At 41.7% G+C, this 10507-nt stretch overlaps 1 long non-coding RNA gene across 2 annotated transcripts in view; it reads right to left on the bottom strand.

Annotated features, from left to right (window-relative positions):
* Window positions 1–1368: 1368 nt before the first annotated feature.
* Window positions 1369–10507, bottom strand: part of LOC122815531 — a 107612-nt gene continuing 98473 nt past the window's right edge. For both annotated transcript variants that reach the window (XR_006366964.1, XR_006366963.1), the window contains one exon: window positions 1369–1851. This is a non-coding gene — a long non-coding RNA (uncharacterized LOC122815531). The remainder of the gene's footprint in view (window positions 1852–10507) is intronic.

Here is a 10507-nt window from a genome sequence, read left to right as displayed (position 1 = left end):
ATAGAGGATGAGGTTTGAGACTGAACAGTTCATGACCAAAGAAAGTGACTACGGTACAAGCTGTGATCAGCTCACTGGTTTGTGTGTGTGTGTGTGTGTGTGTGTGTGTGTGTGTGTGTGTGTGTGTGTGTGTGTGTGTGTGTGTGTATGTATGTGTGAGATACCTCTCAACTGTCCAGATTTTTTTCCTCTTATTGTTTGTCTGTTGCCCATAAAAATTGCAGTTTTCTTGCAAATCACTGAGGATTGCAGTCACTAAATAATGGCAAACATTTGAGTTTCCAACTTCATATACTTCAGAAAATGCATACTAATGCAAAACTTGTTATTCTATTAGCTTTCTGATTTTATAAGAGCATTATTTAAAAGCTGTCCCTATTTTTGACTTTGTCCACGTTTCTTGTGGTAAGAGGTTGAGAGGTATGGTGTGTGTGTGTGTGTGTGTGTGTGTGTGTGTGTGTGTGTGTGTGTGTGTGTGTGTGCTCGCGTGCGTGCATGTGTGTGTGTGTGTGTGTGCTCACGTGCATGTGTGTGTGTGTGTGTGTGTGTGTGTGTGTGTGTGTGTGTGTGTGTGTGTGTACAGGGGTGATCGAGGGAGATGTGTTTGAGCAAAGGCCCCGTAACTCTTGATGGTTTCTATGTATATCTATGCCTTCAAGTTTTGAAGGTGATAATTTAGAGGCATTTGGTAGAAACCAGGCTTACTGAGCAACCAGTGTCATTGGTTCTAGAAACTGTGCAAAATATATACAGCTTTGCCATATCCAGGTATAAAGCCTAGCACCTACAAGCTGCCTACACAGTGAGTGGACACAGCTAATGAATGGTTATGTTTGGCTTATCACAAGTCTTGTGAGCAGAAAGCCTTCTGGCAGTAGGAGGAACAATCACAGCAAATTAAAGCTTAGAGGAGGCTGAGAGGCAAGATGAGCAAGATATCAGAACATCATCTGAGCAAAACACTTTATGAAAATGTCCATTTTGTGGAAAAATCATTATGTTTGTACAGTTTTAGTTGTAAACTTTTGATCATGGATTAACTTACACTAAAAATTCCAGTACTTCAAATGTATTTGCAGATGCACTTAGCTGAAAACACCACTGTGGAAGCAACTTACCTCCCAGAAAGTATGTCTTGCCTATTTCACATGGGGAGTAGTTGTTTTGGCTTTACTGAATCAGGGTCAGACATTGGTTTAATTAGGCTCATTGCATAACCTGCTGGGCATGTTAGGTAGTATAAAGTATGTGCAAATAAACAAATGGTACTGTACTCTGTGAGTATTGTACAGCAATAATAAACATAGCTTATAGTTTACAGAGAAATAGATAAATGTAAAAAACAAACAAAAAGAAAAACACACCAAATACTACTAATATTTTTTTATTAAAAAAAAAACATTGAACATATAAATTTGTGTACATTATTTACTGTGCTATGTAGCATAACAGTACTGTGCAAATAATTTTATAAAATGAATTAAATAGTATAAGATATTCATGCTCTCTCTGTCTTGCTATATATTTAGTTGGGTTCATCATTCAGAAGTATATACACAGAGTAAGATATGAATTATAAGTTATCTGATGTAGTTAGTACCATTTATTATCCAGTAACACTAATTCTGCTTTGAGGTGAAGGCATTTCTTCTCTTTGATGTTAGCTTGTTGCAGTGCTGCTCCTCAAGGAAGGCAGTAGGTTGTATAGTTATCTCCTGTTGGGGCAAAATCACTACCCTTAAACCACACAACCTACTACCTCACCCTGCTACAACAGTGAAATAAAGCAGTGCAGGTTGTTGCTACTGTTGTATGTACATTTATCCAGCCAACATGTACAGATGCTCATTCCTAAAATGGAATTAACAATGAATTTACCATATATAATGCATACGTTCAAGGTAAGTTACAGAAATATAAGATTAAAATCCATACAGACACAAAAGCAGAATGTAGGTGAGAGGATCAGCAACACAGAGAATCAGCAATTAAGTAAAGGAAGATTCAGCACGGAAAGTGCCATGAATGCAAATATCATGCATCTACATGACCACAGGGAAGACTTACTATCAAAATAATCTGCAAAAACATAAAACACATGCCTATAAAATCAAATAAATCAAGTTATACTGTATGTCTCCTCACATCTGTAAAAGTGCATGTATGTATGAAATGGATGAATTTAGCTAGAGGTATACCTAGCTATTCTGGTGCCCGGTGCTGTTCTCTGAAAATGTGCCCCCACCCAGAAGCAAAAAAAAAGCTCCTTGGATTTGTGGAGCCAAAAAAAAAGATCATCCTTCATTTTAATCTTTTGCAAATGGCTTGCATTTAAAGCAAGCCGCTGCTACATGGAACACTAAAGTTCTTCAGTTCAGACAGCATATACAACACTGGCATGCCATTAATGCACTGGAGACTAATTGCTCCCCTTAACACTTTGCAACCAGGGTGGTTGTCCCTTTCAACCCACCCAGGCTATGTATCTGCACTTAAAGATAATGTAACCTGGAAATAGGTTACAGACTTTAGAAACACACTGGGTGCACACCATATCTGGTTTAAGGATGGAAATGAAAACAGAAAAAGAACGTGACTGCAATGTGTTTTGTGTGTGTCTGTTAGAGGTGAATGCCAATGCCTACACACAGCAGCAGTTTACTACCATGACATGCAGATCAACAATGACCTGCATGACAAGGTAGTAAGTGCAATTCAGAGCAACACAAAACACCCATCTACATTTGTGGAGGCTTTCAATAAAAATCTGCTCAAGCAACAGAGACCTCCAAAGCAGAAATGCAAGCAACCCCCCCCCCCAACACAACCCAAATGACACATAGCCCACAAACTTAGTGTGCCACTTAACCACAGCCCATAAGGCATAACAACACACCCAATACTCTAGTCATAGGTGACTCTATAGTCAGGCACAGTGATGTTCCACTCACCAGGCTAAACATGGAAAAAATTACTGTCAGCTGCCTGTCTGGTGCCAGGATCCACCACATAATGCACACACTCAGGTCACTCCACAACAAGTACAAATATGACTCTGTCATTGTCCATGTTGGTGTGAATGACATGAGATGTACCTCCCTGGACTACATGAAAAGAGACATGAAGGAGCTCTCCGATCTTGTACCCCAGGCAGGTATGACCGTAGCCCTGAGTAGCATCCTGCCATCACCCAGAATGATACCAGAGTACAAGGACAAAATGATCGACTTCAACAATTGGCTAAGCTTCTGGTGTCATTCTAAGGGGATCCAGTATCTGTCTGCCTGGGATGACATGATTGACAGACCATGATGCTTTGCCAGAAATGGCCTGCACCTATCGCCCTTGGTATTCCAGATACTGGTGAAGGCTGTTGCCACCCCTATTAGTGCCTCTTTTATAGGCAAGGTTCAAATGACAAATTCGCCACCATAACAGGTACAAGCAAGCAAAATCTGAGAGTAATGCTACTCAATGCTAGAAGTCTAAAAATCGAGACACTCCTTAAAATGGAGAACATCGATATCTGTGCAGTGACAGAGACCTGGTTCAAGGCTCCAGAGAGCACCCCTGCATTACCAGGCTATAATTCATACCACACCTTTCAGCCACCTAACCTGGACTGAAACACTAAAGGCGGTGGCGTGTCCATATTCATTAAGCATATCCACACCTTCAGGCTAGTTGCTCAGCATAATGGATCCGCGATTATCCAAGTGCAACTAACTCTGGGCAAGACCGCAATCCAAATTGTAACTTGCTACAGATCCCCCACCATGCCCCAGGATTCCCACTCTTCATTTCTTGATACACTGGAAAATATTTGGGTACAACCCAACACCCTAATAATGGGCGAGTTCAACTACCCCACCATTAACTGGGAAAACTACTCATTACCAACTCTTTTGCTCAACGTTTTCTGGAATTCATAAATTCCAGTGCCTTGGATCAACTTATCCACACCCCCACCAGGGGCAGCAATATCCTAGACTTGGTCATTACCAACATGGGTGACCGGTGTTCCACACCACATGTTAATCAACGTACACATCCACATCCCACCCCCACCCCCCATTAGAGAAACTACCATAAAAAATTTCTCCAAAGCCAACTTCACACTTCTTAAGACAGAAGTGGCAAACTTCACGACACCCATGCAGATGGACAATAGAGGTACGACTGCTGAATCCTACACAAATGCACTTTATAAGCACTTACACGAGTTTATGGATCATGCTATCCCTAACAGAACCAAGATGCTATCCAAAAAAAGGAAGCCAATCTGGTGGTCCTCTGCCGTAAACAAACTCTACAACAGAAGAAAGAAACTGTTGCAAGAAAGAGTAAAATCCCATGATTGGAGGAACTCCCTGGTCAGCCTCAGTAAGAAGCTGAGATCCCTCATGAAATCCTCCAAAGCTAGTTATGAAAACAAAATCGCCACTGATTCTAAAGACAACCACAAAGCATTCTATGTCATGAATCTCAATGGCAACACTCAGATCTGCTCTGAGTTACAGCACAATGGCACTAAATATACAGAACCAACTGATATTGCCAACATCCTGGCAGATGGGTTCAGTGCTAACTTTACTCCCCTCTCACCCCCTAAAGGGCCCATCTCTATACCAGAAGAATGCAAAGTTCCTGTAATCATGGCTGCACAGGTAAAAAACACACTCTCCAAAGCCAAGAACACAGCATCCATGGGACCTGACAACATCCCAGGCTGCATTCTACACAAACTACAGAATGAACTAGCACCCCACCTAAGCACCATGTTCAATCATAGCCTCACCTCAGGCTTTGTGCCCACTGAATGGAGCACAGCGAAGGTTATTCCACTCCACAAAGGGGAGCCACCATGGACCCCGGGAACTACCACCCCATTTGCCTAACAAGCCTGGTCTGCAAGGCCATGGAACGTATCATCATGGAACTTGAAAATAAAGACATTGGTAATCTCCAAACTCTGGACTCCACCCAGTTCAGGTTTGTAAAAGGCAGATCATGTCTCCTAAACCTGATAGACTTCGTTGAAGCAGTCACCACAGCCGTAGACGAGGGTAAGGTGGTTCACACAGCCTATCTAGATATTGGCAAGACTTTTGACACCATCCCCCACTCTGGAATCATAGATAAACCACTACACTAGGTATAAATCCATATGTCACAAGATGGGTTGCCGAATGGCTCACTGATAGAACCCACACTGTAAAAGTAGCAGACCCCAAATCTGACTTCAGACCAGTGACAAGTGGAATACCACAGGGTTCAGTCCTGGATCCTCTCCAGTTTGGTATCTACTTTTCTGAAGTACAGGCTAACAAAGAAGGTCTTTGGCTAGTGAAGTTTGCAGATGGCTGCAAACTAGGAGCCATAATCGAAACTCCTAACGATGTGGACATCTTACAAAAGGGCCGCACTGAGACAGATGCCTGGTGTCAAAGCCATGGCCTTAAGCTCAATGCCAAAAAGTGCAATGTCATCCCCTTTGGTAAAAACTCTGTACCCATGAGCTGCCACATAAGTGGTAGACTACTACTTAACACCGAAAGTGTGATGAGACCTTGGGACGTAGGTGGACAGTAGTCTCTCCTTTGATAATCACATCACCACAGTAGTCAGGAAATCCTTCTATGTGGCACACCTCATTACAAAAGGTTTCTCATCCAGGAAAAAAGAGGTCATTGTTCCCCTCCACTCCTCACTCATTAGACCCATTATAGAGTACAACGCCCCTTTTGGTATGTCCCTCACAAAACATCTGCAACAACTGGAAAGGCCAAAGAAATACCTCACAAAGAGGATTACCAGCCTCAAACAGATGCCCTACGTATACTGTCTCAAAAAACTCCAGCTTTACTCCATCGCATATCACCTACTCAGCGGCGATCTCTGCCTAACATACAAAGCTATGTCAAACCCAAAGCTGTTGGACATGCTCCACTTAAAGAAATCCCAATCCCTCCGAGCTACACGGTCTATGGACCTAAACTTTGTCACCACAATAAACAGAACATGCTGGAGGGATAGATTCCTGTCCCAGAGATTACCATACTCTGGAACAAACTACCTATCTATATCAAACAAAGCTCCTCATTAGCACTCTTCAAGAAAAATCTTGATGATTGGATGGGAAATAGGAAATTCACCCCAGGGATCACCTCTGTGGCTCTGCTCATCAGGGGTACAGGAAAAGAATTTTCTTGGGTGGCAATAGCCAAGGTACCTTTTTGGCTAGGCTTATATAGGCCCTAAGGCCAATAGCTTAGTACCTGCCTATGAACCTATGAACCTATGCAAATTATCCGATAATGCGGTCTTACCTCATCATGGCTAACTTGTCTCTGAATTGCAAATCTGCATGTTGTGTAGCACTGCTAGGATACAGTTCAAGAAAAACAGCAGTGGTGGAGTGTGTTGGTTGATGGGGTTATGCAAATCAATGAGGAATTCACACTCTATACAGGATACATTCGTTAGCTCTCAGATAGAAGCAGCATGGTGGATGAATAATATATTATATATATATATATATATATATATATATATATATATATATATATATATATATATATATATATATATATGCCATTCCCTTATTTTAAACCTCTCCTTGGTCCTGGGATGAATTTAATAATGAATATTCCTAGCAGGCTCTTTGTTTATAGAGTCATAGGTAAGTACTAGTAGGCGTGCTGCCCTTGTGGGCCATTTTAAGTCTATCCAATTTCCCTGTTACTGTTTGAATTAGCCTATTCCATTTGATGTTACACTGGCCTTATCCAACCAATGGTCGATAATTATACATTACCTCTAGTGAGAATAAGTGGGATCAGACCATAGATAATTTGAAAGGAGCCATGCATGGGATTAAGCATTTAGAAACTTCTGTCCTTAAACCAGATGTGATGTACAACCAAAGTAAGTCAAGGCTAATGTTCAAGTCCTCTGGTTCCTCAAGTTAACAGATAACTGTAAATTGGGAGCTATTATAGATTTCTCCTAAGACACTAACATTCTGCAAGAGGGTTTAACACAGACAAATGACTAGTGCTAAAGCCATAGCCTAAAATTCCATGCCAGAAATGCATTATAATGCCCTTTGGGAAACTGTCAATCCAGGTAAATTACTCCATTGATAAAACACCCTTAACAGTCGACCCAGTAGTAATAGTGGTAGTAGGATCTGGGAGCATATGTACATAGCAGTCTGGCCTTTAACCAACATGTACCCAAAATAGTAAAAAAATCATTCTATGCCACCCAACGTATAAGTAAGCACAAGTAAACGTTTGTATGTAAGTACTAGGGTATCTGCCCTCATGGGCCATTTTAATCCTAGCAAATTTTCCTCAGTGGTAAGAATCAAACCTGTGTTTTGTGCCTGCAAGGTAAACAAAGTTATCATTCTACTCCACTAGGCCCTTATAAGACCCATCACTGAGTACAATGCCCCTATTGGCAAGTACCTAACCAAACACTTACAACAGTTGGAACACCCACAAAGGTTTCATTCAGGGCATGAATTCCCTGTCCTACACTGATCGCTTAAAGGTTCTGACTCTGTATTCAGTCTCTTACAGGCTGCTGTGAGGGGATCTTTGCCTAGCCTACAGATCTTCCTCAGACCCAGACCTGACGGATCTGTTGCACATCTGAAAAACAAACAGCAGCAGAAACACTAGATCCAAGGATCTGAATTTTACTTCTGACATAAATAGAATGTGCTAGAGAGACAGATATGTGTCTTAAAGGATGCCTGCACTATGGAATCGGCTCCCCATCTATGTAAAACAAAGTTCATCCCCGACCATTTTATAATGAAACCTTGACAGCTAGATGGGAAATCATAAATTTACCCCATCTGACTCCCATGTACCTTTTGGACAGAGGCCCTTAATAAGAAATGTATTATCCTTACTAACACCACCCCTACAAATCTCTTTGTTATCTCGATAGATGCTCATGACACTCAGCATCCAAATGAGTTTGGGGTGTGCAGCTAATCTTGTAAAGGCCCTAGTAGACAATAGCCTGGTAACAATCTGTGAACCTATTAGCAATGCAGGGGGCAGTCTGCAGTAAAATTTTCTGTTTTCCATCCATAGATCCAAATTGTGTTTGAATAAAGATGGGGATCAGCTTTGTTTCACATTGCTGCAGAGTCTGTTCCAGAGTAAACGTAACCTCTGCAAAATATACTTGTCCTCCAAACGGTTCTCGTGATACTGCACAAGAGGTTTAGATCTCTAGTATTTTTGTTACCATTTGACTTGCTGATGTGCAATAAATCCATCAGTATTGTGTCTGAGGATGGCTTGTACGCCAGACACAGGTTCCCTCTTTAAAGTCTGTAGGATACTGACTATAGTGACATGGTTTTGAGTTAGTCTATGCAGGACATATTGTTTAGGCCTTGTATCATTTTAGTAAGGTATCTCTATGGGCGTACCCATAGTTGCATGCTTTTCAACACATACATGCCAAAGGGGGCATTATACTCAATGACTGGTCTAGTGAGGACTGAGTAAAGGGGAGCAATGACATCCCTAGGTTTAGTCACAATTCCTTTGTTTATAAGTTGTGCAATATAGGACTTTCTTATGGCAATGGACACATGTTGGTCAAAAGTTAGGTCACTGTCCACAGAAGTTACCAAAAACTGAACAACTGAATCATTCTCAATGTGACAGCTCCCGAGGTAGATGACTTCTAAAGGATATCATAATATATTTTTTGGCATATAGTTTCAGTCCATCATTTTAGCAGAAGTTATTTATTTTTGACAATCATTCCTTTAGGATGGCTACATCATTTGGGGAATTCAGTGACTGTACCTAGCTTGTAGTCATCTGCAATCTTAGTCAGCCAGAGCCCTTTTGGACCAGCTTTTACTTCCGATAGTAGATGCCAAACAGTGTTTAGGTGAAATGGCAGTGGAGTTTCTAACCAAATTGGTTAATGAAATCTTGGAAAGTGAGAGGATGCCTGAGGAATGGAGAAAAAGTATTTTGGTACAGATTTTTAAGAATAAGGGTGATGTGCAGAGCTGTAGTAACTACAGAGGTATTAAATTGATCAGTCACAGCATGAAGTTATGGGAAAGAGTAGTAGAAGCTAGGTTAAGAAGGGACGCGATGATTAGTGATCAGCAGTATGGTTTCATGCCGGGAAAGAGCACTACAGATGAGATGTTTGCTCTGAGAGTGTTGATGGAGAAGTACAGAGAAGGTCAGAAGGAGTTGCATTGTGTTTTTGTAGGCTTAGAGAAAGCATATGACAGGGTGCCTAGAGAGGTGTTGTGGTATTGCATGAGGAAGTCGGAAGTGTCAGAGAAGTATGTAAGAGTGGTACAGGATATGTACGAGGGTAGTGTGACAGCGGTGAGGTCTGCGGTAGGAGTGACGGATGCATTTAAGGTGGAGGTGGGATTACATCAAGGATCAGCTCTGAACCCTTTCTTATTTGCAATGGTGATGGACAGGTTGACAGACGAGATCAGACAGGAGTCCTCATGGACTATGATGTTTGCAGATGACATTGTGATCTGTAGTGAGAGTAGGGAACAGCTGGAGGAGAACCTGGAGAGATGGCGATATGCTCTAGAGAGAACAGGAATGAAGGTCAGCAAGTCTAAGACAGAATATATGTGTGTGAATGAGAGGGAGGATAGAGGAATGGTGAGGATGCAAGGAGCAGAGTTGGTGAAGGTGGATGAGTTTAAGTACTTGGGATTAATAGTTCAGAATAATGGTGAGTGTGGAAGAGAGGTGAAGAAGAGAATACAGGCAGGATGGATTGGGAGGAGAAGAGTGTCAGGAGTGATTTGTGACAGACGAGTAACAGTAAGAGTGAAAGGGAAGGTCTACAAGAGGGTAGTGAGACCAGCTATGTTATATGGCATTGACAAAAAGGCAGGAGTTAGAGCTGGATGTGGCAGAGTTAAAGATCCCATAAACAAAGAAATAATGTAAACCAATATACCAAAAGCTGTAATGACAAAACGGCAGACCGAACTGCTAAAACTAGAGTTTAATAATGTAAAGCACTTTTCATTATTAAACTCTAGTTTTAGCAGTTCGGTCTGCCGTTTTGTCATTACAGCTTTTGGTATATAGCAGAGTTAAAGATGTTAAGATTTGCACTGGGTGTGACGTGGGTGGACAGGATTAGGAATAAGTATATTAGAGGGTCAGCCCAGATTGGAAGGTTTGGAGACAAAGCCAGAGAGGCAAGATTACTTTGGTTTGGACATGTGCTGAGGAGGGATACTCAGTATATTGGGAAAAAGATGCTAAGGATGAAGCTACCAGGTAACAGGAAAAGAGGAAGGCCTAAGATAAGGTTTATGGATGCGGTGAGAGAGGACATGCAGGTGTTGGTGTGACAGAGCAAGATGCAAAGGACAGGAAGAAATGGAAACAGATGATCCTCTGTGGCGACCCCTAACAGGAACAGCCAAAAGAAGATGATGAGTAGATGCCAAACAGGAGAGGTCTCA

The sequence above is a fragment of the Protopterus annectens genome, chromosome 11.part0 (assembly GCF_019279795.1).
Source record: "Protopterus annectens isolate FY-2018-M chromosome 11.part0, PAN1.0, whole genome shotgun sequence".
NCBI lineage: Eukaryota > Metazoa > Chordata > Ceratodontiformes > Protopteridae > Protopterus > Protopterus annectens.
Note: the sequence above shows the minus strand (reverse complement) of the source record. Positions and strands in the feature narration are given on the sequence as shown.